Source organism: Centroberyx gerrardi, chromosome 4 (assembly GCF_048128805.1).
Source record: "Centroberyx gerrardi isolate f3 chromosome 4, fCenGer3.hap1.cur.20231027, whole genome shotgun sequence".
In the NCBI taxonomy this organism is placed as follows: Eukaryota; Metazoa; Chordata; class Actinopteri; order Beryciformes; family Berycidae; genus Centroberyx; species Centroberyx gerrardi.
The window spans coordinates 9,730,635-9,755,710 of NC_136000.1; the positions used below are offsets into that span (position 1 = coordinate 9,730,635).

At 43.6% G+C, this 25,076-nt stretch overlaps 1 long non-coding RNA gene across 2 annotated transcripts in view; it reads left to right on the forward strand.

Moving 5' to 3' along the window:
• Positions 1-22,055, forward strand: part of LOC144538575 (uncharacterized) — a 42,507-nt gene extending 20,452 nt beyond the window's left edge. The window contains exons 1-4 of one of the 2 annotated variants that reach the window (XR_013504364.1): positions 2,692-3,179; positions 4,093-4,176; positions 12,304-12,397; positions 19,976-22,055. This is a non-coding gene — a long non-coding RNA (uncharacterized LOC144538575). Of the gene's footprint in view, positions 1-2,691; positions 3,180-4,092; positions 4,177-12,303; positions 12,398-19,975 lie in introns of those variants that run through there. The other variant, XR_013504363.1, reaches the window with a different exon arrangement.
• Positions 22,056-25,076: the final 3,021 nt, after the last annotated feature.

The window sequence follows — 25,076 nt, forward strand, 5'->3', positions numbered from 1 at the left end:
CCCTTCAAATATGCAAATTAAAGAGTGGTTACATTTTTGTGTGGTTGTCAAGGTTCTAAAGACATTTGACTTATTTGATAATTCAGTCAGAAAAAAAATTCTACTGATGGATCAAAAACAACTTGACCAAAGTGTTTCATCTGAAACAGTTTATTTTATTTACTCATTTTAAAAAAGGTAACTTCGAGGCTATGTTAGTTACTAAAATATGGTATAAATATGGTAAGTATAATTGTAGTTATATAATGTGATCAATTATTGTGAAATGTAACCTAAGCACAGAGGAGCGATGTAGAGAAGCATAGTGGTAAAAGTTGGCAGGCCACCCAAAACCAAAACTGTATCCTCAAGTGAACCTTTTGCCATGCAAAGTGCAGTATGCACACTAAGCATAATTACAAAGAGTCTCTCTAAAACAACTACCAGTTTTATTACTTTCCTAACATGTTCTGTTTAATCCTCCAAGTTATTCCCCAAAAAGGACTCTTAACCATATACCTATTATATGTAGGCAGCTTTATACGTTGAAGCCATAATGAAGACATGGGTTTCTCAATTGGTTAAAACGCATGGCGAGATGTGACGTGCAGCTGCACTCCTTCTAATAGGATTCTATAGCTCATGCCAATGCAGACACCCGAACCGAGCTCGTATCTCATTTAGGGAAACAGAATAGAGAACAAACGAATTGCAATCCAACTCTTTCTGCACTTGGTCTACACTGTAACTAAGTGTAAATAATGCTAGAATTTTCCTCTGACTGCCTCCACATCCTTTGTGTTTGGCCACCTGTGTTTTTATTGAAACCTGTCGAGCAGTGAGGAGTGAAGAGGGGAGAATGGTTATTGTGGAGAGTCCAGTCTCTGTGCTGCAGCAGTGAGCAAGAGAGCCGGCGAGGAGCGGGGTGGTGGCCGTGCTATGAAAGCACCCCTCTCAAACTGTACAGCACAGCCTGAAGCAGTAGCAGCCATGTTAGACAAATCTGCGTGAGCCTGAGCCCCACTAATAACGCAATGCCCTCTGCAAACCAACAGAAAGTTTTCACAGAGTAAAAGCAAGAAAAGTTTTACCCCCACCTTTTTTTCTCTTTCTCCCTGCTAGGCATGCAGTTCCCTCTTCCCCTCTTTAGTTCTCAGCAGTTTATAAAGAAGAAATGCAATCAAAATAGATCCACAGCAAGAGATACAGTTTACAGATCCCCTTTCTCCTTTTCTTTCTTTCTTTTTTCAGCTCCTGTACTTCAGGGCAGAGGGGGAAAAAGTTAAAGCCACGAGCTCAGCCTTTGCAGTTTTTGGAACCAGAGCCAAAAGAGGCAGGAAGTTGTTTTACAATAGCGTTACAGTAATCTGCCACAAATGGAAAAAGCCAAATGCTGATCGCCGAGTAGAGAAGGTGGCAGAACAGAGGCAGAAAGAGGGAGGGAGGGACAGAGAGAGAGGGAGAGAAAGAGAGCTAGCGTGTGTGAGAGAGACAGACGTTAAAGCAAAGAATAATCAATATAAACTAAGATGGTGGAAGCAGCCATGCTGTTTCTCTCCCTCTCTCCCTCTCTCTCTCTCTCTCTCTCTCTGTGAATCATTGGATGTGCCTATTTGCAAACCAGAGATCTGGTCAGAACAAATTATTTAGACCGTCATATAATTCTGTATCCCTCCTCCATTTTAGATGGGACAAGTCATCATCGCACGGGGTTTTCTCTGAATTTTCTCGGAACTGTTGAATGCGCTTTACCCGGCAAGTGGCAGCTGTTTTTCCTCGAGGAAAAGCAGCAAAGTCTCACCCAAAATGCTTATCAGCCTTTTGACTTTGTGCCAAAATAGCTGCGAGGGTTCAGCTCCAGTGTTCAGCCTCGCTTTGTGACAGAGCCGGGGCAAGGAGGAGGGTCCTAGCCGTGCGCTCTTTGCCACATGTTACTGAAATAAACGCTCTGGAAGCTTATCTTTTTCCTGTGTGTGTGCCTCTGGTCTATTCTGTGCATTCACGCCAGTCACTGTGGCATGCTAAAGAGTTAATGCACTCGGAGAGCCTGTGCTCCTTTCAGAATGCGCTCCCAGGACTGTTGCAGCGACAAGAGACCCCACTACAGTAAGAGATAAGGTTAATAATTCAACCAGCTCTCAGAAGTGTTGCATATTTCAAGGATCCTTCAGCGGGGCAGTCCACTCTGAGGGATTGTGTGTTCTCTCTTTTCCTCTCTTTTCTCTTCTTTTCACTAGTTGATAGCTGAGGCATAGTGTGCACTAGTATGGCGTGTGAGTGTGTGCACTGCGTCTGCGCGCTGCCGGAGGAGTGGATTTCTGTGTCATTCTTCCTCCTCCACCCCTCCCACACTCCGTGCTTTCCACCCTCCCACTCTCCCTCTCCCTCTCTCGGTCTCTGTCTCTCTCTCTCGCTCTCTCTCTCTCTCTCTCTCTCTCTTTCCTTCTCTGTCTCGGTCTCCCACCCATCTTACTCCCTCCCTCCCACCCTCCCTGTCTCCAGTGCAAATACAGTTCCTTGCCGTGTTGGACATGTGATGAAAAAGTGGCTGGTTTGCGCGCTCCGCCGCACCTCCTATTTCATCATCAGCGGAGCTTTTCTCCCCTTCACTCTGCGCTTGCTCTCTCCTCCTCTCCTCCTCTCTCTCTTCTTTTTCTCTCTCTGTTTTGCTCGCTCCCCTCTTTCTGCTCCAGCTACACGCAAGGGGGAGACTCGAGCTCTGCGAGGGAAAAAAGAAAAAAAAGTCTGCTGCTATTTCTACAGTCAGGGCCTCCCCACAGCCCGCCCTTCCATAGACGGAGCTTTTTTTTTCACTACTAGCTGGATTTTAACCCTCTGCCTCCAACTAGCTGCACAGCAGCTCTGCAAAACCTGGCAACAAGTTGCTTTTTGAGGGCCTTTTCTCACTTTTGGCGCATTGATTTTTGCATCACTTTGGATTTTGCCGCTGTTTCTTCCGTTTTGTTCCATTTTATTATCTAAAAATATACCGCGGCTTTCCTGCTGATGGTTTTCCAGTAGTATTTATTTGGTTTCTCTCGATTTTGGATGGAAATTCGTCGAGGTGGCGTCTCGCCACGTGACGGGCCTTGTTCCACCTGGAGTGCCGGGGCGCCATTCCTGACGGGTAACCTGCTCGCCGTGGGCTCTGGGTCCTGCCGGCCACTATGGATGACAAGCAGAGAATGTGACTGAGCACGGTACACATCTGTGTGTTAGACATGTCCTTCGTCAGCGCCAGCAACTCGTCTGAAGTACCGCACCTCCTTCTTCCTTGCTCTCTGTCTCTCCTTCTCTTTCCTTCCCATGTCCTCTCTCTCTCTCTCTCTCTCTGTCTCTCTGTGTCTCGCTCTCTCTTGTTCTCTCCCTTTCGCACCGACTCTCTCTCCTAACAGGGGAGTGAGTGGTGTGCCGGGCCGGAGCTCTTTCTGGGACAGGTGCCAACTGCAAACAAAAGACATTAAAAGGCAATAAGAGAAAAAAAAAATGCAGTAATCGAGAATTTTCAAATTGTTGCAGCGAAATGTCAGAAGTAGCCGTGCATGTCTTGTCTCTACGTGGCCGCTGTGTGCCACTGATGCATGTTTGTATCAAGTATTAAAACTGATTTCGCGGCCAAGGCTGTTGGTACAGCAGAGGTTTGAATACTTTGCTACACTTAGTCCAGTGAAGGCATTTCATTCGGGCAGAGGGAGGGAGTAATGAGGGAGAGCAGAGTATAGACTGCTGAATTATTCATGTGCCCAGCCAAGGCTGTGACTGGACTGGTTGTGCTATTTGCATGCATCAGACATGCTGTTTGTCTGTTTGCTAACATTCCTCATTCAAAGACTTGTTAACTAGCAGACGGGCTTAGCTGGAGCCTTGCAGACAGCCTCATGGCCTCCTATTGTTGCAGGCCCCGCCAGGCCCGGGCCCAGCCGGTGGCAGGCGAGCCATGCAGCCCTGAGCTTGGGGCTCAGACTGTGGCTGGAGGTGGGAGTGAGCCTGTGGCTGAGATTAAGGCTGGGCTGGGTCCGAGGCATGGCTGCGAAGGGGACAGTCTGAGGGGAATCACTGGGTCTTGCGAACACCACCAGACAGGAGCTTATGGCTTTCTGCTCTTCTCAACAGAGATGTGAATCCCACGAAAACGGGAAGAGCTGCCGAATTTCACGTCCAGATTCGGACATTCACCATCTTCGCTGTGGAATATGGGTAAGTAGTATCTGTTTTAATATGTGTAGGCCTGTGTGGTTTAGATGCAAGTTTATCCGTGTGTTTAAAATTGCAATCTAAGCTTCCGTGTTTAAATAACATGCTGTACAAATAAACATTTGATGCTCATTAGGTTATTACACAAAGTTTCTTTTTACCTCAGTGCGCATTGATATGTCTGAATATAAAACCCTACATACTCGTGTATTTTAGGAAGGTACTACTTTACGGCAGATATGAGAGTTTTTAGCCACAAATCAATTTCTTCAACTCTGAGAATGCATTTCCATAACTTTCCCCACCCCCCACAAAACCTATTTGTAATTTAATGGTGCAAAAACATGTTTAGTCAAAAGCCATTAATGGCACTTTGATTACTGCCAGGATAATCTGACTTTGTGGTAATCAGTGGATGAGTGGAAGGCCACGGTTGTGGAGGTATTTCATGTGAGTGATGTGGTTCGGGCTTGGTATGAGTATGAGGAGAAATGCGTGGTGTGCTGATCGGTTTGACTAATGTTCTCAAAAGCTTGACTGTCAACTAATTTTCGATGGGAATTATCTGTATTTCTTTGAACTTGAAGTGTTCACAGCAGTATTTGCCTGTGTACACACAATTTGAAAGCTATCTGGTTATTTCTTCTCCACTGATTATTCTGAGCAACAGGAGATCTATACAATACATCACTTCTTTGCACATGTGATAAACCTTTGTTTGCGCTTTCCATAGCAACATACTGTGGCAAGTGCTTACAAAAAACGACTCTCAAAATGCTCTTGTAATTATATTGATGCAAATGAATACATTTCCTTGTTTTCATTTTAAGCCAATCTGAAGTAGGAACAAACCCTGAGTGAGTAATAAAGCTGTGTAAGCAGCCATGAAGTAATTCCGCAAAAACAAAAAAATTATAGTAAACGCTGTAAAGTAAATTTCGAGGACTTACTGTGGATAAAAAGCAAATTTGCCTTGGCACATTCGGCTCTTCGTCAGATACTTGGTAGTTTGCATTATCTTTATGATCTCAAATTAATGACACGACCATCTTATATTAATAAATGAGGCATTTATATGGCCATTTACAATCCCCAGGCCTATTCTTAACCATTTGTGGTAATTTGTAGTATTTCTTGTATGGGGAACCAAAATGATTAGTAATCACTGTCACTGAATATCTATTTTTCGTACTATTTTTAAAACTTATCATATTTTTAAGCGAATAGCATTGATTGTGGACATATTCCTAGCTTTGGCCTAATGCTTTAGCTTGCTAATTTCTGCTCAGATGTTCAGTTGCTTATCAGGGTTTTTGTGTATAAGGGTTTGGGGGTTTTCTGAAGGGCAAAGCCTATCTGATAGTACTCGAAGCTTTCAGGTGTTTGTAATTTTTCCATACATAGGTGATTGTGTGCATTCATATGAATATCAGCTCTGCTTAACTAGCAGTGGACTCATGGTTTTGGCTGGCAGAGTATCACACTACCCCACCCCTAAGGCCTTTTTGGCAGCGGATGGCAGTATTCCAGGGGAAGGTTGCATGTTGAGAGGCAGATGGCAGGGTGGTAAGGGTTTGCAGTATTTTCTCTCTCTGTAAGACTATACCTGACCAATGCAAGACCCTGCTATGGCCCACAATGAGGTATACTGTGCACTGAAGCAAACTTTAGTATCCTGTAGCTACACAGATACAATAAAGCAAATAATGGGACACACACACACACACACACACACACACACACACCACACACACGCTCAAACACACATTCACAATCTTACACACATATCCCGCTGATAGTGCAGTTTTATCAGTGAAGGATATCTGAAATAAATATTTTTTAAGAATATTTAACACAGTTATTTTCTATATCCTTGTCTATGTTTTTGTCCTTTCTAATGTTAGGCTAGATAAAATGGTGAGTTCAGTGTGTTTTATCTCATTAAACTCATTCAACTATCAATTCCAAAATGGCATTTTTTAATACATCATTGTCAGTAAATATATTTTACTTTCTGATATACACACGGGGGCTAGCGGTGCATGAATTATGCTACAAAAGTGGAGCTTAAGAAACTGCAGACCACAGCTAGAACAAGAAGTTCCCAAACTTGAACTTGTACTTAGTCTGAATGTGACCTTGAACCTGAACAAGAACTGCCACAGGATTTGCAGTGGAACTGACATTCTTTGGTAATATGTAAAATATCCTTTTTTTCTAAAGATGCTTTGAGTTACAAATGACAACAGATCGAGACTTTTTTATGGATTATAGGTACCAAAAGAAATAGGCGAAAATGAGGAAATATACAGTGCATAATGTTATGTTTATTTGGTTGACCACTTATTTCCACAATTGACCACAATGATAATTTTAAGTAACTGTTGTATGTAATATGTAATTCACACATTTTTTAGGTATTTTATGAATTATTTTGTCGTTCATTGGTCTTCATGTGCTGATTTGTACTTGATTTAGAAGTATTAGAGTTTTACGTTAAAATATTCTATATAGGTTGAACGCCGTAAAATGATATAGTTTTTATATAATTTTTTTTCTTTGAAAAATAATCTGTTTAAGAATTAAAAAGTTCAGTCATAAAGTTCCCAAAAGCAATAGCCTATGTACATTTTTTTTTTCTATAGGCTGTCTGCGTACAGAAGAGAAATACCAGTGAGTATTAATACTTAGTACAGATTGTCAGAGTCCTGTATCATTGGCTTAAATGTGTACTTTGACTAATCATCATGTATATATTGAGACTTATTTAGACTCATTTATATGTTTTACAGTATTAATATTGGTTCATGGCTACACAACATCAGTATTTTTCAGCAGTTTCATGTGCATTTTGCTTTCTAATGGCTTGACCAGCAAGTTCTTATATCTAGTTCAGCCTTACCTGTGCGTGCGTGTGCGTGTGCGTGTGCGTGTGCGTGTGCGTGTGCGTGTGTGTTTGTAGCTGCGTGTGTGTGTGTGTGTGTGTGTGTGTGTGTATGTGTGTGTATGTGTGTGTGTGCGTGTGTGTGCGTGTGTGTGTGCGTGTGTGTGTGTGTGTGTGTGTGTGTGTATGTTCTGCTTTCTGGGCCACATCTATGATTTTAGAAATTAATATGGATTTTTTTTCATATTAATGTAATTGCAATAATGCCTGTTTTTCCATCTTTGATAACCAAAGCACAAAATCTATCAAGTGGCTTTATAACTCATACTTAGCCGTTTGCAGGTTAATAATACTAGAAACTTTTTTTTATTTTATTTTTTTTTTAGCATTTAGTTTTGCCTAATTAATTTGATCTATTTATCCCTTTGGACTAGTATAGAAATATGTTTGTAATTCAGTATGGTATATTTGAGTTGAGCATTTTAATTCCTGTGATTCTGATTGGCCATAAAGTAGCATTATTTCTTATTCTCAATAAGGCTGTAAGCATAAAGCAGGATATCCATTTAGATGATAAAAGAGATCAACCTCTTTTCAGGAACTGCCAGCCTGGGGCGTTGCCACACCTCTGAGTTATGCAAATTTAAAATTAAGAATCTTATTTCACACAACATTAACAAATGGGATTACTTTCTGGCATGTAATATTATTGTTTAGTTGTGTAATCTAAACAGAGGTGAGAAATGATTTTTTATTTTCAGATTAACTTTTGAATAGATGCCCCCCCCCCTTTTTTAGCTTTTTTTTTTAGTGGGCCTGTGTGTTGGGTGGTATAGGAGCAGTGTGTTTCTGCAGATTTGGGTATTTCTGCCAAATACTCTCGAAGCACTGAGTGTGTGGTTCAGGTCATGTGCCAGTGCTCAGTGTATTCTTACTAGTGCAACACACAGTGAAAATTACTCATTCACCAGCACAACACAGCGATAAGCCGCCAATGCACTGCTTCATTTGTTAAGTGGATAAACTGGTATTTAAGATTATGTGATTTTGTTTCATTTATGAGGTTGCTGTGATGTTGTGAATTCCATCCAATTTTCTCCTGGCTAATATGAAATCCAGATTGGAGTGGTGAATGGAGGCCAAGTGAGCACTGTCTGTAAATATATTTTTCTGCCATAATAATGAAGCCCCTTTTATTTCTCCAGCTGAAACTGTCTCAGTGTGCCATTTTGAAGTACTGTAAAACTCAGAGACCCAGCACAATGTTAGTCATATGTCTGATCTGTGGCTCTGTGGAGGACTGACAGGGTTGGGGATTTGATTTCCATACTGCTGGGACTGTCCATGCTAAAAAAAAAAAATGCATATGCTTGTCGTTCTGTGAGGAAATCTGGATAAGTGTTCACCAATTAGGAATTCATTTTATTATTATTTTTACACACATCTAATCAGTGGAAGCTGTTATGCTTTCCAGATTTTACTATGCAGCATTTTTAATTGTGATTTATTGAATTTCTGTGATGACTGTGATGTAGAAAGATAAAAAATATATATATATTTAGGCTATAAATGTATTGTTGTCATAGAAATATGCGTGTTTCAGATCACAGTAAGGATAATATAATTGCCATAAGAAAGAGAAAGGCCTGCCAGAAATGCAGACATTTATTGTGGAATAGAGACTTGGATTTCACTCACTGTAGCAGAAGCTGCCATATTTTTCAATTCTTCATTTTTCTTAAGCTCAAGATGACGTGCACGCTCAATGCACTTACTTTATCACGAGGGATTTCAGCAATAACATTTGACATTATATTAAATAATGTAGACCAGGCTGAATATAAGTTTACATAGGGTAGCAATATGATGATTTTGCAGTTCCACTCTAGGTTTGGGTCCAGCTTTATTACTGACAGACTGCATGCAGCAGTGCAGTGAGTCAACACTGTGGAGCAGATTAACACTAGCAGGTCACCACTTGTTGAAATGGAGCTGGATTGAAATTTCCCACTTTGACAGTTGAGCACTTACGATGGTGACAGTGCATTGTGGGAAAACCTGTGAGACATTTCCTGACACTTGGAACTTGTCCTTTACAGTACTTCTATTAATCATTAGAAAAGTCTGCTTCGGGCTTTTTACTTAGTGCTGGTCAGTCATTAGAGAAACTGCGTTCAAATTCCCCCAAGATGAACAGCGGTGTAGTCGGCCTGGGTCTGCCTGAGAGAAGCTGTTGCCCTCCAGCACTGTGACTGTGGGAGAGCGGATCAGTGGACCCACAGTGGCCACTACAGGCCGAGCTGCACTGATACAGGATCAGCAGTACAGTAGGAAGTAGGCCAGGACTGTGCAGAGAGACTGGGCAAAGAGACCGAGACCCCGACACAAACACACACACACACACACACCCACACACATGCACACATACGCCTTGAGGGTTGCTGTTGTGTAACCACGAGCCAAAATGATGGCACAAAATCACAAATTTCAAGTCTCAATAAACATAATAATTACACACACATACACAGACACACACACACACACACACACACACACGTGCACATACACACCAAGGCCTCTAACCCTGCCTCTCCTCTCCTCTCTCCCCATACATGGAAGCCATTAGTCCATTACCCCGCTGACTACTGAGGATTGGGGGGCCATTTTATTCTCCCTGTGTTTATCAGGATGTCAGCTGGGAGTGTCACATGCGATTTATCCACAAAACCACACCAACTCCGCTGAGACGCTGAGCACAGTCATAATGACATAATATTGGACTGGGGGAGAGTTTCGGGGGGTGAGGGATGATGCAGATTTTCCTCCCCTGTAACTGCCCCTCTCTCCCTCCAGACGTCCTGAAACAAGACCTGTGCAACTTTGACATGGTCGTTTTACATCACGGACCCTCAGGTTATGTTTTTTTCCCCAAGTTTATTTACCCAGGAACGATTTGCCCAACATGTACGCCGTTTTCAGAAACTCCCTGATTCACACTCCCGTATTTACACACATTCACACTTATACTGCCGCAAAGTACAACCGGAGTCTCACTGTTGGACTCTGATCAGCTCGACTGCAACATTTAGGTGTTAAGCGCCTTGCTCAAGGGCATTTTGTTGGTAGTTTAGGATGGGCAGAGTGTTTGCTCATTCACTCAGATTAATATTAGGAATCATGAAAGAAATAAAACACACTGTTGTCCTTGCTTCTGACCACTTGATATATGCAATACGTGTTTTTAGGGGGTTTTTAGTCTGTAGTCTACAGTATCACGTCTCAGCGTCTCTCAGCACACGTCGTCAGGATAGATACTTGTTTTATGTACCTGCCAGGCAAAGCGATATTCCAGATAACGCTGAGCTGAGCCCACTCAACTTTTCTTTTCCAACGCTCATATATTTCCTCAGCTTTTGGCCTCTGCTGTCGCCAAGGCAATTTAGTCATAGAAAAACTGCAGAATCGGCAAAATTGCTCCTCTTGGAGGTAGAGCTGGAAGTGTTGAAAGGCCTCTCCTGCGTCTCAAAATAAATCCCTTCCCCTCGCCTCACCTCCAGTCCATCACTTCTTTCCAATTCATCAATGTTTAGCTGAATTATGCTGTTTAGATTTAGTGACCAAAGCCAGCAATCCACTTGCTTAATTTGTCATTGTGTTGACCGTCTGGGTAGTGAGTAATTATTAATAGTGATTATATCATGTGCTTTTGATCTTGAAGTGTTTTTTTCACTGATTGGACTACTCTTAATACCACTTTGACCACTGTAGTACTGATTTCTACTGTGTGTGCATGTAAGGTATGCCTATTCCCATTCAAGGTCAGGTTTCCTCGTATGTCTGTATAGACTGCAATATAATGGTAGAGTGAACCAACAATTATAGGATAACAGCAATTCATCAGTGCTACTATCAGCGTTAGAATCAGAGACTGCACAAGTCAATCTATCCATCTTGCACCAACAAGAGCTACTGCAACCTGTGTTAAACAGCACTTTCAGTTTAGATGGTCGAAAAAACTGTAATCGATTTAACTTAAAAAAAAATGGTCTTTGTTATGTCCTCGTTCAATACTTGCAACCATCTACATGGTATATACTGTAGCCTATCCCCTCTGCACACACTCGCCCAAGCCCCATGAGTCATCAACACGCACACACACACGCACGCGCGCACAGAGTGCAGTGAGTGCACAGCTCGGATATGAATCTCCCTCCATGGGCCGGAGGAGTTGGGTTACTCATGGGCCCATAAACATGTGCTGGCGGCAGTCCAAGGCACTGCACTGTAATTACAAACGTTAGAAACAATATATAAAAGACCCTTCCCCGGCAAGGCCACGTCCCGCGCTGCAATTAGCGTCCTTGTACAGAATTATCACCCTTCAGCAGCAGCGCTGAGTGGAGGCCCGTAATTGGCAGTGTCCTCCTTGGTCCAGGGAAAGGACAACCCTACACATCTCTCTCTCTCTCTCTCTCTCTCTCTCTCTCTCTCTCTCTCTCTCTCTCTCTCTCTCTCTCGCTGCAATCTGAGATTTCGCTAATGATGACTAACTACCTCTGTTGTCCTTCGCCCCATTTCACCTCTACACACTGGCATCACACACACACATGCACACGGTAACACAGAAACATGTCAGGGGGCTGCTGCCTTGTACATTAACGCCGTACAGTCTATACGTGCCCGCCACGCGTGAAAATGAACATACTGTGCCCGCATGTGCAGAAAAAAAAAAAAAAGGTTATTATGCTCACAAGTACACGCATACGCACCACTTCACCCACGCACATGACACTGTAGGGCTCCAGTAATGCAGCATGCCAAAGTGTGTGCACATATGCAGTGAGTGGGTGCCACTGGGCCAGGCCGAGGCCGCGGTGGAGCTAGTGTGTTGGTGTTGGTGTTGGGTGAGCATGCGGCAGTGGGAGTTGGCCGGTGTACAGGCCAGCAGAGAGGGTGCGGTGTGTTACATGTTCCACTAATGAGTTTCCTTGGCCAGGCTAGACCGTGGGGCGAGCTTATTAGTAAACAGGCTACAGAGAGGAGCCCCTACAGCCCTCTGCTGCTGCTGGCTCTCCAACTGATCCCTCTCTCTCTCTCTCTCTCTCTCTCTGTGTTTCTGTTTCTCTCCCTCTCTCTGTCGGTTTCTCTTCCTCTCTCTGTTTCTATTGCTGTAATTTGTCTCTCCCTACGACAATCCTCTCTCTCTCTCTCTCTCTCTCTCTCTCCCTTGCTCCCTCTTGTTGTAGGCAGTAAGATGGTCTTCGACTTCAGCCAGAGGCACAAACAATTTGGCCAACAAGAGAAATCACGGACAGACAGACTGGCGATCCCGGCAGTATTGTAAGTACCATAATGTATTGCAAATTGAATATGTTGTCATTTAATGATGTATTATTATAGTGCAATTGTATTGTCTTCCATTTCATTTAATGAGATTAAGTGTATAATTAGATGCTGCGCAAGTTTCATTTGTCATTATACGTATGATATCCAGCTACTCTGTCTGCATTTATTTTCTTTCTTTTTCGGAGTCTTCTAATATTATAATGTGAGCCTTCACTGTATAAAATGCCGTCATTAGATTCAATCAAAATGGCTGGGCTTTGTGCCTTCAGCCCATTTGAAAGGCCAAGTGGCCCCAACAGCTTAACAGTACAGCAGATTCCAAAAAATGGATAATCTTTAATGCACTCGCACAGAAAACACTCTGGGTGTAATCTTTATTGTCCACAAGGCGTATGAAGTCTTGACTCCAGCCCACCAATTCATTCTCTATGCTTGGTCCTGGAACTGTTAGAAAATGGCTTCCACTCTCTGCCTTCCAGCTCTCAGCTCCCCGCCGCCATTTTGTGTATCTCTGCCAAAGTAGTCAGGTAGCAGGATGAGAGGGAGAGAGTGAAGGGGGGGAGAGAAAGCGGGTGGAGCTGGGTGTGAGGTTAAGAAGCAAGCTAAAACTGTATAGATAGGGAAGACCGGAGAGGATTGGAGAAAAGAGGAGAAGGCGGTTGTCCAGGGGGGCAATGTACAGTGATAGGAATACTGAATCTGTCCTTTTCTTATGGGGAGAGGTTTTTAATTGTTGCCGACTGACTGCATACAAACAAGCAGCCTTGCAGCCCCTCTGGACCCTTCCCAGCTCCTCTTCTCAAAGAGCTGACCTTGGGTGGACGCCATAAACTGTTCTTTTCCATTGGCGCAAAATGTGCTGGCAGGGCCCGCAGCTGCACGACCCCCTTCCACCCTCCACCCTCCATCCCTCCGTCGCTCCTCCCTCTCTCCTTCACACCGCCCAGACTCCCCAACAGCCTGGCCCCCGTAGTAACACAACCTGCCTGCTTACAGTGCACTAGAGCCAGAGAGCATGGGAAAAGCTTTAACTTCTGCTTATCTACCTGTCTCCGCCCTGACCGCAGCACGCTATTAGCTGCAGCTTCAGCCCCAGCCCTAAGCCCCTTGCTTCTCTGTGCGCCTATCATCTGCCCTTAGTAACCCCAGGCCAAACCCGACATCCTCCAGCACCAGCAGCTCGCTGCCCGTGGCTCTGGAATTCTGCAAGCGCCAAGCATTCGATTTCATGGGCATATGGCATATAGATCTTCCTGTTTCCTGACCCTAAGATCACAGCTATCAAGCTATCAGTGGGTGTCCTCTACCCCCTTTCTCTTAAAGGAATACACAGAGTTTTGGTGAGACTGGCCCGTTGGTCAACTTACCCTTTAAGTAATGACAACATAGACACCAAAATCATCCATCATGTGTCCATCATTCACTCCGGTGCTCCATGCTAACTCTTTAGCATACACTAAAGTGATAGTAAGAAGACTGACCTTTTAGTAATAAAAAGTTGTTGGTGGTTTTTATTATATGGCATGTAGATTCATACATACAAAATTAAATATCATTAACCCAATATAGCTGATGTAGTTTATTTTTGGAACTATTTGCAGTGGCTTTTAGCTGTACATTGTCATTGCCCACCACATTCACTTAGTGCCTGGTTGTAGTACATTATTTTCAAATTTTCTGTACATTTCACTAGTCTCCTTCACAAAACCAGCCAAACTTGGCTGCATATCATTTAATATTATTATTATTATTAGATTATTATTTTCATTTTCTCACTTTTGAGATAACGCTAGTCGCCTACTATCATTCATCATTCACAGTGTATGCTAAAGGGTACGCATCTACGATCTAATGGGAACACATGGATGATTTTGGTGTTGATTGACCAATGGGGCAATCTCACCAAAACTTAGTGTATTTTTATTTTTTTGGGCATTTCTGCTTTGTTGAGTAGTCACAGTGGAGAGAGACAGGGCAGAGAGAGGGGATGACATGCAGCAAAAGGCACGGGTCGGATTCAAACCCGTGCCGCTGCGAGTAGGACATGCTCGGCTGGTTGCGCCAAAACTTGGTGTATTTTCAAGGAATGTGGAAGACATCCTTTCACATCTGCACATAAACACTGTACAGGAATTTTGCCTTGGTGGCACTGGTGCAAAGACATATTGACAACTTACACAGAAACACAGCACATACCGACTATATGGCTATATGGCCTTTAGTGATGCTACGCTAACTGCCGAACTGTCTGGGTGTGTGTATCCTCGCTGGCATGCAACTACCTTAGACTCCTTAGACTTAGGTGCAAAAGATAGCGTAGGTCTCACCAGCACCGAGTCGGTTGGCCTATATAGGGCCGTGGCACTCAGACAAGCTCTCATAGAGACAGACAGACAGTCAATGGCCTCGCTAACAGTTCAGACTGCACTCCGTCCCCTTTGGCTCCCCGCTCCTCTAATCTGGCCATGTGTTTGCATATGGGACAGAGTGGCCTCCATATTGTGTTTGTGGAATGAATTATGAATGCTATTGCATAACCGTGGCCTGTTTCTAGGGCATATCTCTATAGCATCTACCCAGAGACCAAAGCATGAATACATTTACCCGGCCTAGACCTCTTGGAAGTGATACTGTGAAGCTGGCCTCTCGAGGGCCTGCCTGCGTTTGTTTATGGTTATATAGAGCAGATGGCCATGCAACATGGTCACATATCACACACACGCTGCCTCGCTGGCACTGCCACACACACTAACACAAATGCATATAGGCAGGAATGTAGGAACATTTGAAGGGGACTCAAATCCACAAAATTTCATTCATTATTCTTGTATAAATCACATATGGACAAGTATAGAATCTCTTTATCAGTGTACATTATATTCCCATTCATCTTGGCAGCAGGCCTAGAAGTATAGGCACCGGAGCTAATAACTGCTGTCAAATGAAGCTTTTCAACGCTAACTGTGGTTAACTGTGCTGTATTTACAGCCATAGCTTTCAGCTGAAACTGCTAACCACTGTAGCTAACAGGGTCTGACTACAGCCAGCTGTAGCCTGGGGCTAACAAGTTCCTCAAGGTTACACACTGTATAGAGCCCTGTCTGCCCACTCTGCCCCTCTGTCTGTCAGCTGAAGTTCATATCCAGGGAGAAAGGTATGTGTCCCACCCTCTAAATATAGCTGGCGACAGATGCAGCTCGATGGGGCACTGCCCGAGCTGAAAGGGGCCCTGCAGGCAGGCCAGGGCAGAGCTGGGCAGGCAGACGTGTCAGGACTATAGACTTCTCCTAATAGACGGGGGCCCTCCAGGTCACCAGCAGCCACATGGCACTGTTAGTCTCACCAGCTTCCATTAGCTTGGCAGCTCAAAGGCTAGGCCCCGTTCACATGAGCATTTGTGATACGTCAAAAAACTGACAACGTCTCATGTATTTCAGTGAGACGTATGCATTGGCAGATGACATGGATTGACGTGAAAATATTGCAACTGTCAAACTGTCAAAAAAGTTGAAACTAACTTTTGACGGAGGGCAGGCAAACGTCACCCACTAACATACTTCATCAGCCAATGACATTTGTAAAGACTGTTTCAAAAGGTTTCGAGACACGCCCACAACAACGCAACCTAGGTGGTTTCAAGGCATATGTGCCCATTATTGTGATTAATGCCAAATGTCCCATGAATTTAGACATGGGGGACAAGATTATAAAATTCTAAAGGAGGAGTGTCAGCCATTGGCTACATGCTGGTTGCTCTGTGCACATATAGTTTTGTAATATATTTTATCATTTGCCTGGATCTAGCATGTACAGTATACATCAGTGTCGCCTTCTCTATCGGCCCGTCTGTGTGTGTGCGCACACGGGCATGGAAGTGTATGTATCTGCCTCCATGTGCATGTGACTGTATACTGTGTGTGAGAGATGAGAAGCAGCTGGCAGGGTTGGGCTGAGCGGTCTGGGCGACCCCTGCTGTGTGCCCTGTCATTACAATGACTGGGGTCATTTTTTACCTCTAAAGATGGGGCCGGGGGGCCGCGCTGGGATCAGCTAACTCTGCCTAATCCAGCCCTCTTCACCTGGCATGTTGATGGCTCTGCCTGGGGGAGGGGGGGTGGGGTGGGGGGATTCGGGAGAGGGGGTGGGGGGGTGGGGGGGAGTGGAGTAGTCACTGGGGTCGGTTCATCTCACAGGCAGACAGACGGACACACATATGCACATAGGCGCAGACACGCATGCATGTACATACACATGTACTCACACATACACACAGCACCCAGAATGTCACATACACATGCACACGCACACACACACGCATGTAAGAAGGTCCACACTGATCCACACACACAAACACACATCCACATACACAAATATATATGCATGCACTCGCAAAAACGCACACATGTAGGTCCACACACATACACACCCATATGCACACACATACGCACACCGTCATATACACACACACACACACATACCCATAAACTCTCTCTCCTCACACACACTCACACAGAATTTGTGAGCTCCATATCTGCCCCATGCAGAGGTGACGGGGAGGTCAGCCTGTCTGACTTTGAGCAGAATCCCCCTGCGGCTCGCCCCAGCCATCCCCCCTGGCATGTGTAACAGGACCTGCCCATGCAGCCTCTCCTCTTCTCCCCTCTCCTCCTCCTCCTCCTCCTGCCGCCTCCCCTGGCCCTGGTATAAATAGATGGGTCATGCCTGCTCCGCTAACCCTGGGGGCTGAAAGGGGGTGGGGGGGTGGGGGGGCACAGAAGCCATGCTTCCCTTTTTAAACGCTCCGCCGTGTCTATCTGGATTCCTCCTGTCTGCACCCAGACACCCCTTCGCTTGGCAAAGAGGCACGCATATAGATGTACTTACACACACACAGGCGCTTAGATGCACACAGTTGCATGCACACAAACTAGACACATGCACACTAAATAGGCAAGATTTTTTTGTTTGTTTTAGAATTTTATCAGTCTTGTCTTGATGAAAAAGACTGATGAAAAATGTTTTTTTTTTTTATTCCTGACCACATCCCTGACATAGGAGACCACATAAGCATGAATACAAGAACTAATGAGCATACACAAACACACGTGCAAAACTCACAAGCACTAGCACCCATGTAAACCCGTGGTGTCAAAGGGCCTCCATAAAGGGTGGGATACAGAGAGTTGTAAATCTGAGGTTGCGAGAGAATCTAGGGTTGACGAGCAGGTTAAATGCTGCTCCCAGCTTAAACTTATCTAATGTGCATGCCAATTTAACAAACATTTTCCTTGAATGTGCACAACCCTACAACACAGATCTAAAATCAAAGAATTGATGGTAGCGCATATGCATACACTGAACAAATGTTTTTAATTCATATTGTTGTGGACAAGCACACACATTCAGGAAAATGATGAAGAATGGGGATACACACCATGTAAATGTCCAGTTGCCAGTGCAGGCCTACCCTCCACACTGACCACAGGCCCGGACCGCCAGAATCCCATAGATCAAGTTACAAGGTTACAGCACTCTGTTCCATCTTACTAGCACTCCAGTGAAATTCAGCTTCATTATTGATTGATAGATAGCGTAGCGCTTTGACTGAAGTGTGATTGAATTAAAGCGGCTCTTTAAGCAATGCTGGCCTTTGCTGTGAAATCTGTGTGAATGTGTTTTGCAGTAAATGGCTGTTGTGGTTTGCTTTATTTCCTCTAAAGGGTATTTCTGTGCATTTGTGTGTGAGTGGGCATGTGTGTGTATGTGAGAGCAAGATCTGTGCATGCATGCACATGCTCGTGTGTGCGTGCATTTGCATTCGCAACTGTGTCCATGTGTGCACATGTGCATAGGTTTGTTTATGCATTCATGTGTGCATACCTAAAAGTGTGCATGCATGTGTATTTGTGTGACATTATGAGAGGATGAGGTGTGGAAAGCAGGTCTTTACGCCTCAGCCTTTCTAAACAGCTAATGGAGGAGCGAAGCAGAAGAAGCATATCGGTTACAGATGCTCTGGTTTAAAGTGAAGGACTGCTTGCTGAGTTTGCACACTTATAAGAAGGCAGAATTTTCAGGTGGACAAGCTCCCACTAAAGGAGGTGTTTTTAGATTGTATTACATAACCGTGTCAAGAGCCTGATGCATGTGTGTGCAAGCGTGCATGCCTGCGCGTGTGTGTGTGTGTATGTGTGTGCATGTGTTGTATATTGGTCCTCTTCAGTATGTGTGTGTGGGTGCGAGTGTGAATATTTCCCTGTCACTGGATGATAGCAACTGGCTTCACTTGAAAGCAATAGCTTTCCTGGATGTGCACTCTGTTGGTCAGGACCCCAGAGCCATCTACTATATTAGATTGAAGTATGTCCAGTCAGCAGACTGAGAGGACAGTGTGCCTTGACCTTACCTTATGAAGTCTGGGCCCCACACCACTTAGCTTTTTGCAGGACTGCACAATGTGAATGGATCGTCATATGAATAGCAATATATGCAGACACAGCTTTTTCTATGTAATTTCTGTTTAAACACTTAACAAATTAAAATAAAAATATATTGAGGGTGCTATGCTAATACTTAGGGTTTGCTTGGTTTGAATATTATGAAACAATTCTCTAATTAGTAGGTCAGGTTTTCTGCACAGGACTAGAATATCTTGTTTAGAGGGCCATAAGAAACACTTTTCCTCCTTGTGTTGTAGTGTTATTAGTCTGTTGTGATTTGGAAATTGCAGGTCAATATTGTAATTTCTCCTTTTTTTATTAATTGTGCACTGCTAGCTTTCAGTGAAATGCAGGAAATGACCACAGTGTACAGTATCTTCCCTGTGTGGCTCTGTTTGTGCATGCACATGTTTGTTAGTATGTGTGTGTGCATGCATGTATCTGTGTATGTACACATATGTGTGCTACATCTCTCTATGTGTCAGCCTGTCTCTGCCTGCCGTGTGTCTCTGTGCTTCTCATGTGTGTGTCTGTTAGCCTGTAAGTGTGTGTGTGTGTGTGTGTGCATACTTACAATCCAATCATCCAGTGCTATGCTGTAAGTAAGGCAGTGTTGAATAATGCAGACAGCCTCAGACTCACCACTGAGCAGACACAATGGGGCCTCTCAACTCAAGACCTACTGTTCTGTATTGTGCTGTGCTGTACTCCAGTGCCTTCATAGATGGAATAATATTACTGTGGAGGTACATGCTGAGAACGATTTCGCTGATATGACTCTTTACAGCATATAGTGTGACAGTAAGACATGTGGTATGTGTGTGTGCGCCTCTGTGTGTCCACATGCCGATGTAATGTGTGTGTTTGTCACAGAACACACAAGTATACAGGCATACAAAACTTCATACAGGCATACACATGCACATACTCACAAACCCAATCTGTTCAAGTTGCAAGCAAAACCCAGACACACATACAATTATATTTCTTGAAAACACTCGTACAGATTGACAACCTCTGGGGTCCTAGCAATTGATCTCACAGAAGGCAAATCTAAAAGTCATCATGTTGAAGTATTTCTCCATTTCCTTTGTTGCAGAAGTAACAGATTTTCCCTCTTGGGGCTTTTCAGATGGAGGCTACCTGACAAGCCGCTGAAACCATGATGGAGGGAGGAGGCGATAGGCCAGTGTTCCCCCCTTCGCTGCGTGTTACAGAGCAGGTGAGAAACATTAACAACGGCAGCAGCTGCGGCCCTCTGCTCTGCACATGTGGGCCAGGATATGAGCTAGCTCAAGCTCGCCCACTCTCCACACCGGTCACTAATGTTAACACTCTCCTCTCTGAGCCATAGAAACAGTGCAAGAGAAAAAGGGGGAACACGGTGGAATCAACACGGATCGCTAGGTGGGACGAGACCCATCTCTGTCTTTTTGCATTTTGTTATATGTTGTTGTGAACAATAATCTTGAGCTGTGGAGTGATGTGGACTTGTTGATAGTCACCTTGCCCAGCCCCTTTCAGCATTCATCATAGGCCTATTGAACACTGACCAAAATCATGAACACAGACCAAAATCATGAACACAGACCAAAATCATGAACACAGACCAAAATCCGAAATACAGAGCAAGGTCTGAAAAACGGAGCAATTTTGAAATGGAAAATATTTAGCAAGTTGAATACTGCAATTTAGATTTTTTATAGCTTGAACTATCTTCTGTAAAATCCTTTGCATGTCACAGTATCCCATATGTTATTGACATGGTCACATTTGAATATGGAAATATCTCCTGGCTATACAATTTGTTTGGGACATAAGCAGTTTGTCGGATCATTTGAATTCCCCTTGGCCCCAGCAATGAACCGGGTGACACAGTCACATTGTGTTCTGAGCACACACAGATCCAGTCTCACCGGTGAGGCATCCCAGAGGAGAGTGGCATGTGTATTCCTGTTTCTGTGAATCATAACCACTGTTTTGTATTCAGTGAGGTGTGTCAAAGCGGATTACCTGCATGAACGGGGACCAGAAAGGACTTTGTGTTCAAAGACTGTCCTTTGGGGTGAGGTAGTAGGTTGTATAGTTTTAGGGTCATACCCTTCCTGTCAGATAACTATACAACTTACTGTCTTTCCTGAAGTGGCTGTAATGTCGTCAGATTCCACTTTGGGGGCTTTTGGATCGGGATCATCGTTGGAATTTGCATGTTTACCCACTGACTTTGCTAAGAACAAAATTCAATGGCAGCATTTCATAGAGGTAGGACTAATCCACTTGCAAATGTATGTGCTTCTGGTAATTTTCTTTTTCATGATTAATCATGGTTGAACATTATGATTGGATGTTCAATAAAGAAGACGTTTATTAAACGTATTGTTATGTTTTTTTTTAATCTTTTTGGACAAGCAGTTGGACGATGTTCTCTTCATATCTCACCAGAAATATTAAGTAGACTTGTTGTCATCTTGAAGTTAGAAAAAGGACCCTCGACCTCTTTCCTTAGCTCTTATTTTTTATTTATTGTAATATTTTTCTCTTCCATGATCATCTTAAGGTCGCATGATTATTACCAATGCACTGTGGCTCTGATCCTCGCACTGCTTAGCATTGTTTGCTTCTAATGTTGGTGATGTAGGAATTGAAGCTCTACTTACTGTTACACTCACTGTAAGTCGCTTTGGATAAGTGTCAGCTGAATGCCTAAAATATAAAAATATAAGTGTAAAAATGATGAGGAACTACTCATCTATTATAAGGAAACATGCAGTGTACATATGTTACTCTACCATAGTGCTCTCCGTACAGCTCACACCAAAAGTTGCCAACCAGTGAAGACCATTTCCAAGCAGCCCCCCCTCTCTGATGTTCGTACGGGGTGAGGTAGTAGGTTGTGTGGTTTCAGGGTAGTGATTTTGCCCAATCAGGAGATAACTATACAACCTACTGCCTTCCCTGAAGGGCAGCAATACTACACCAGACAGACAGCAGGGGGCGTCATGTGCACAGCGTCATAAACCTCCCAGGATCAACAAACCAAACCAGGTCAACTGTCTGGCCCAGAGCCGTCAGCCTGTCTCTTATCCAGAATGTAGGCTTCCGCCGCCGATCACAGGAACAGAGAAGGCCTGCAGGTAAAGTCTGTTAACTCTGGCTTTTGTCCTTGATTTGGCTTTTCTGTTTCAAAGGATAATAAAAAGTATGATGATGAATTGCTTTGTCTTTGACTTTTATTTCTGGGGGGTTTTCCACATGTTAAACAGATTTAAATTAACTGTTGGGTCTATTTGCACTCATCACTATCAGTGTAATCTATGGAAATGTTATACAAAACATTGTCTGGCATGTGAGATTAATTGGAAGATGTACTGTATAGCTTTTTAAAAACTACAATAGCCTAATCATCAAATGTAACACCAAGTGCCTTTGATGAACATAGTAGTCCCATAAGTAGTCTAGTCCCATTGTATTAATGCTGAGACACTATTGCTCTCACCCAACCAAATTGACCAAATGCTGGTAAATCTTTGGTTGGTTTATCCAGTCTAATAGCCAGTGTGGAAGGGAACCAACATTTTTTTGGAGGTTGCTTTCTATTGAACAGTTGAGAAATTAGTAAAATTTCATATCCAGCAGTCACTGGTAAAGCGAAACCTTAAGTTTACTGGCTCTATTCAGGCCTGGGATCAGCCGGCAGCCCAGAAACGTCTTAAACCTGAGAGCAGAGCAGACGGAAAGAAGGAGAGCCGTGGCACAGTCTCACCTCCCGGGCTCCAGCATGATTCATATGGCAACAGATGATGGTTACAGTATTCTATCTCTCCCTGGCCAACACCACACACACACACACACACACACACATAGATGATGGACTGAGTGCCAGTCAGTATCAGGCCAACATGGGCGTCAGACATGCCTCACTGTCTGAGACTGCAGCCCACTGAATCTCGTATCAAGGTCAGGCTCAGGGTTGTCATTCATTGTGAAAGCCCTCACTCACCCGTGTGCCTTCACTCAGCAGTCACAGAGCCACTGGTCAACTCTTAGCCAGTGCTACAGGTAGCTGCTAGTTAATATCCATTTCACCTCAGATGTTCAATGTACCTGCACATACAGATACATACCAAATTCTGCTGCACACACTTGCACTTCCTCATTCTGAACAGTTTGCACATGCTTTGTGCTTGAGTATTCATGTCACACACATCTCACGCGTCTCAGTTATAGCTGTCAAACAGTTAAACTGGGCTGAGCTACTTACACATTCACCAGTGTCTCTGGAACAATGAGAAGGATTATATGAAAACAAAGGTTACTGGACTGGCGCAGCACAGCTCTGCAGCATTGCAGTGTGGGAAAAAATAAATGTTCAAAATGTATCCTGTGTGTCTTGACCAGTGTTGGGTGTATTTGTATGTAGGCTGCACCCTGTGTAGTTGTCCCCCGCCAGCCACCATATTGAATTGATGTGAGTCTTGGCCCTGGCGATAGTGGAGAGTGAGCTGAATACTAAGCCTGATGAGACAATGGCTCTGTGTTCATCCTGTCTCTGGGGTTGCATCTCTAAAGGCTATCCTCAATCCCTCATCTCCTCTTGCCTCGCCACTTCTTCAACAACATCGCCAAAGATTTGACGTCCACCCTGGGATCTTCCTTTTCCCATGCAACCAGGAGTTAAATGAAAGGCTTTTGAGGCTCGCGCTGAAATTTAAGGTTCAGAATTCAATCAAATGTTGTCTTATTCTTATCTTAAGAATGATACTCGCCGCACTGTTTTTCTAAGCCTTCACATGATGTCATAGCCTTATAAATGGAATAGTGTTATTGATTGAATGTAAGTGGATAGGAGTGAAGGCTCTGTGTGGGTAGGACCCTCGAATAAGACGACATGCAGTGTGCATTTGCTGAAATGAAGGATAGCTAAGCCTGTACCTAAATAGATTGAGCCACGTTAATCTGTGCCACGGTGATTATAAAAAACAATATTCAGTCTAAAATGTAGGGCAAGGAAATAAAAACCCATATTTTCTTTCAAACAAATACCAATGATATTTGCTCCATATACATTTTTTTGGTTTTCTGAATATAGCAATTAGCAATACATATATAGATATAATATATAATTAATCACCAAAAATAAGTTATGATGAAAAGCAGCCCATGCAGCTGTCAGGCCTCACTCACTGTTATAGACATGGCTAGAGCGCCTCCCCATGGCTGTTTATACACACACAACAGTGCCATACCACCCAATTCATCAAAATCTATTTTTATTGTAAGTATTAAAGGCATAGGTTAATACCTAGATTGTTAATGTTAAATTATTCAAAAGTCTCTTGAATATAAAATATAAAAGTTGTAGAGTTAGAAATTGGATGCAGTAACTGTGTATAAAGAGCTAACTGCCACCCTCAGCTTCTCAGCAGCAGGTGGCAGTAGAGAGCTTTCTCACTTCCAGTGATACAGAACCCCAAAGTGACCCATTTACTTCAGTAGGTCATCATATTCAGCCACCATAGGCCTCATCAACAGGGAGTGCATACCAGCAAAACCCATGGACAGCTCTAAAAAATTCTCTAAATTATTTATATAAAAAAGAGTCTGTAACATGCGTGAACGACAGCGTGTAAAGGATCAACTTGATTGAGCTATGCACTGACACATCAGAGGAGGATGGAATACCAAGGCCACATGGTTCCAATGTTTGATTTGTTTTATTGAAGTAAAAAAAAGTGTAAATGTGTTAAACTATACACATGCATACCTGAGGACAACACAGAAGTATTACACTTATTTCTAATGTTGTCCTCTTCTATTTTCATTCCTACAAATGTCATTGTGTCCATTACGTATGTTACGCCTACAAGTATGTATTTGTTTCAATGCCACAGTTTAAAAAATAGGAAGGTCGAAAAGGTTAAAGTGAAATGTAAAGCTCTGAGTCTCCCCCTCCTCAAACTCAGTTGTGATTCTGAGCATAGATGCCATTTCAGGATCATAAACCGGTTTATCATATAGCACCACAAGTTTCTGCTTTACACTTCCTCACAAAGTGTACTCTCCCTTTTAAAACAAGGTTCAATTCAGGGACAGACGTGTTGTAAGTGGCTGGGGTGTTCCTCATTATATCATCTAGATGTGGAAAGCATTTGAAGTCTACCCGTAATTGGGAAACCAACTGTCGTCCAGACAGAATGTCTTGACCGGAGCCCATAACGCCGGGCTGTGTTTCT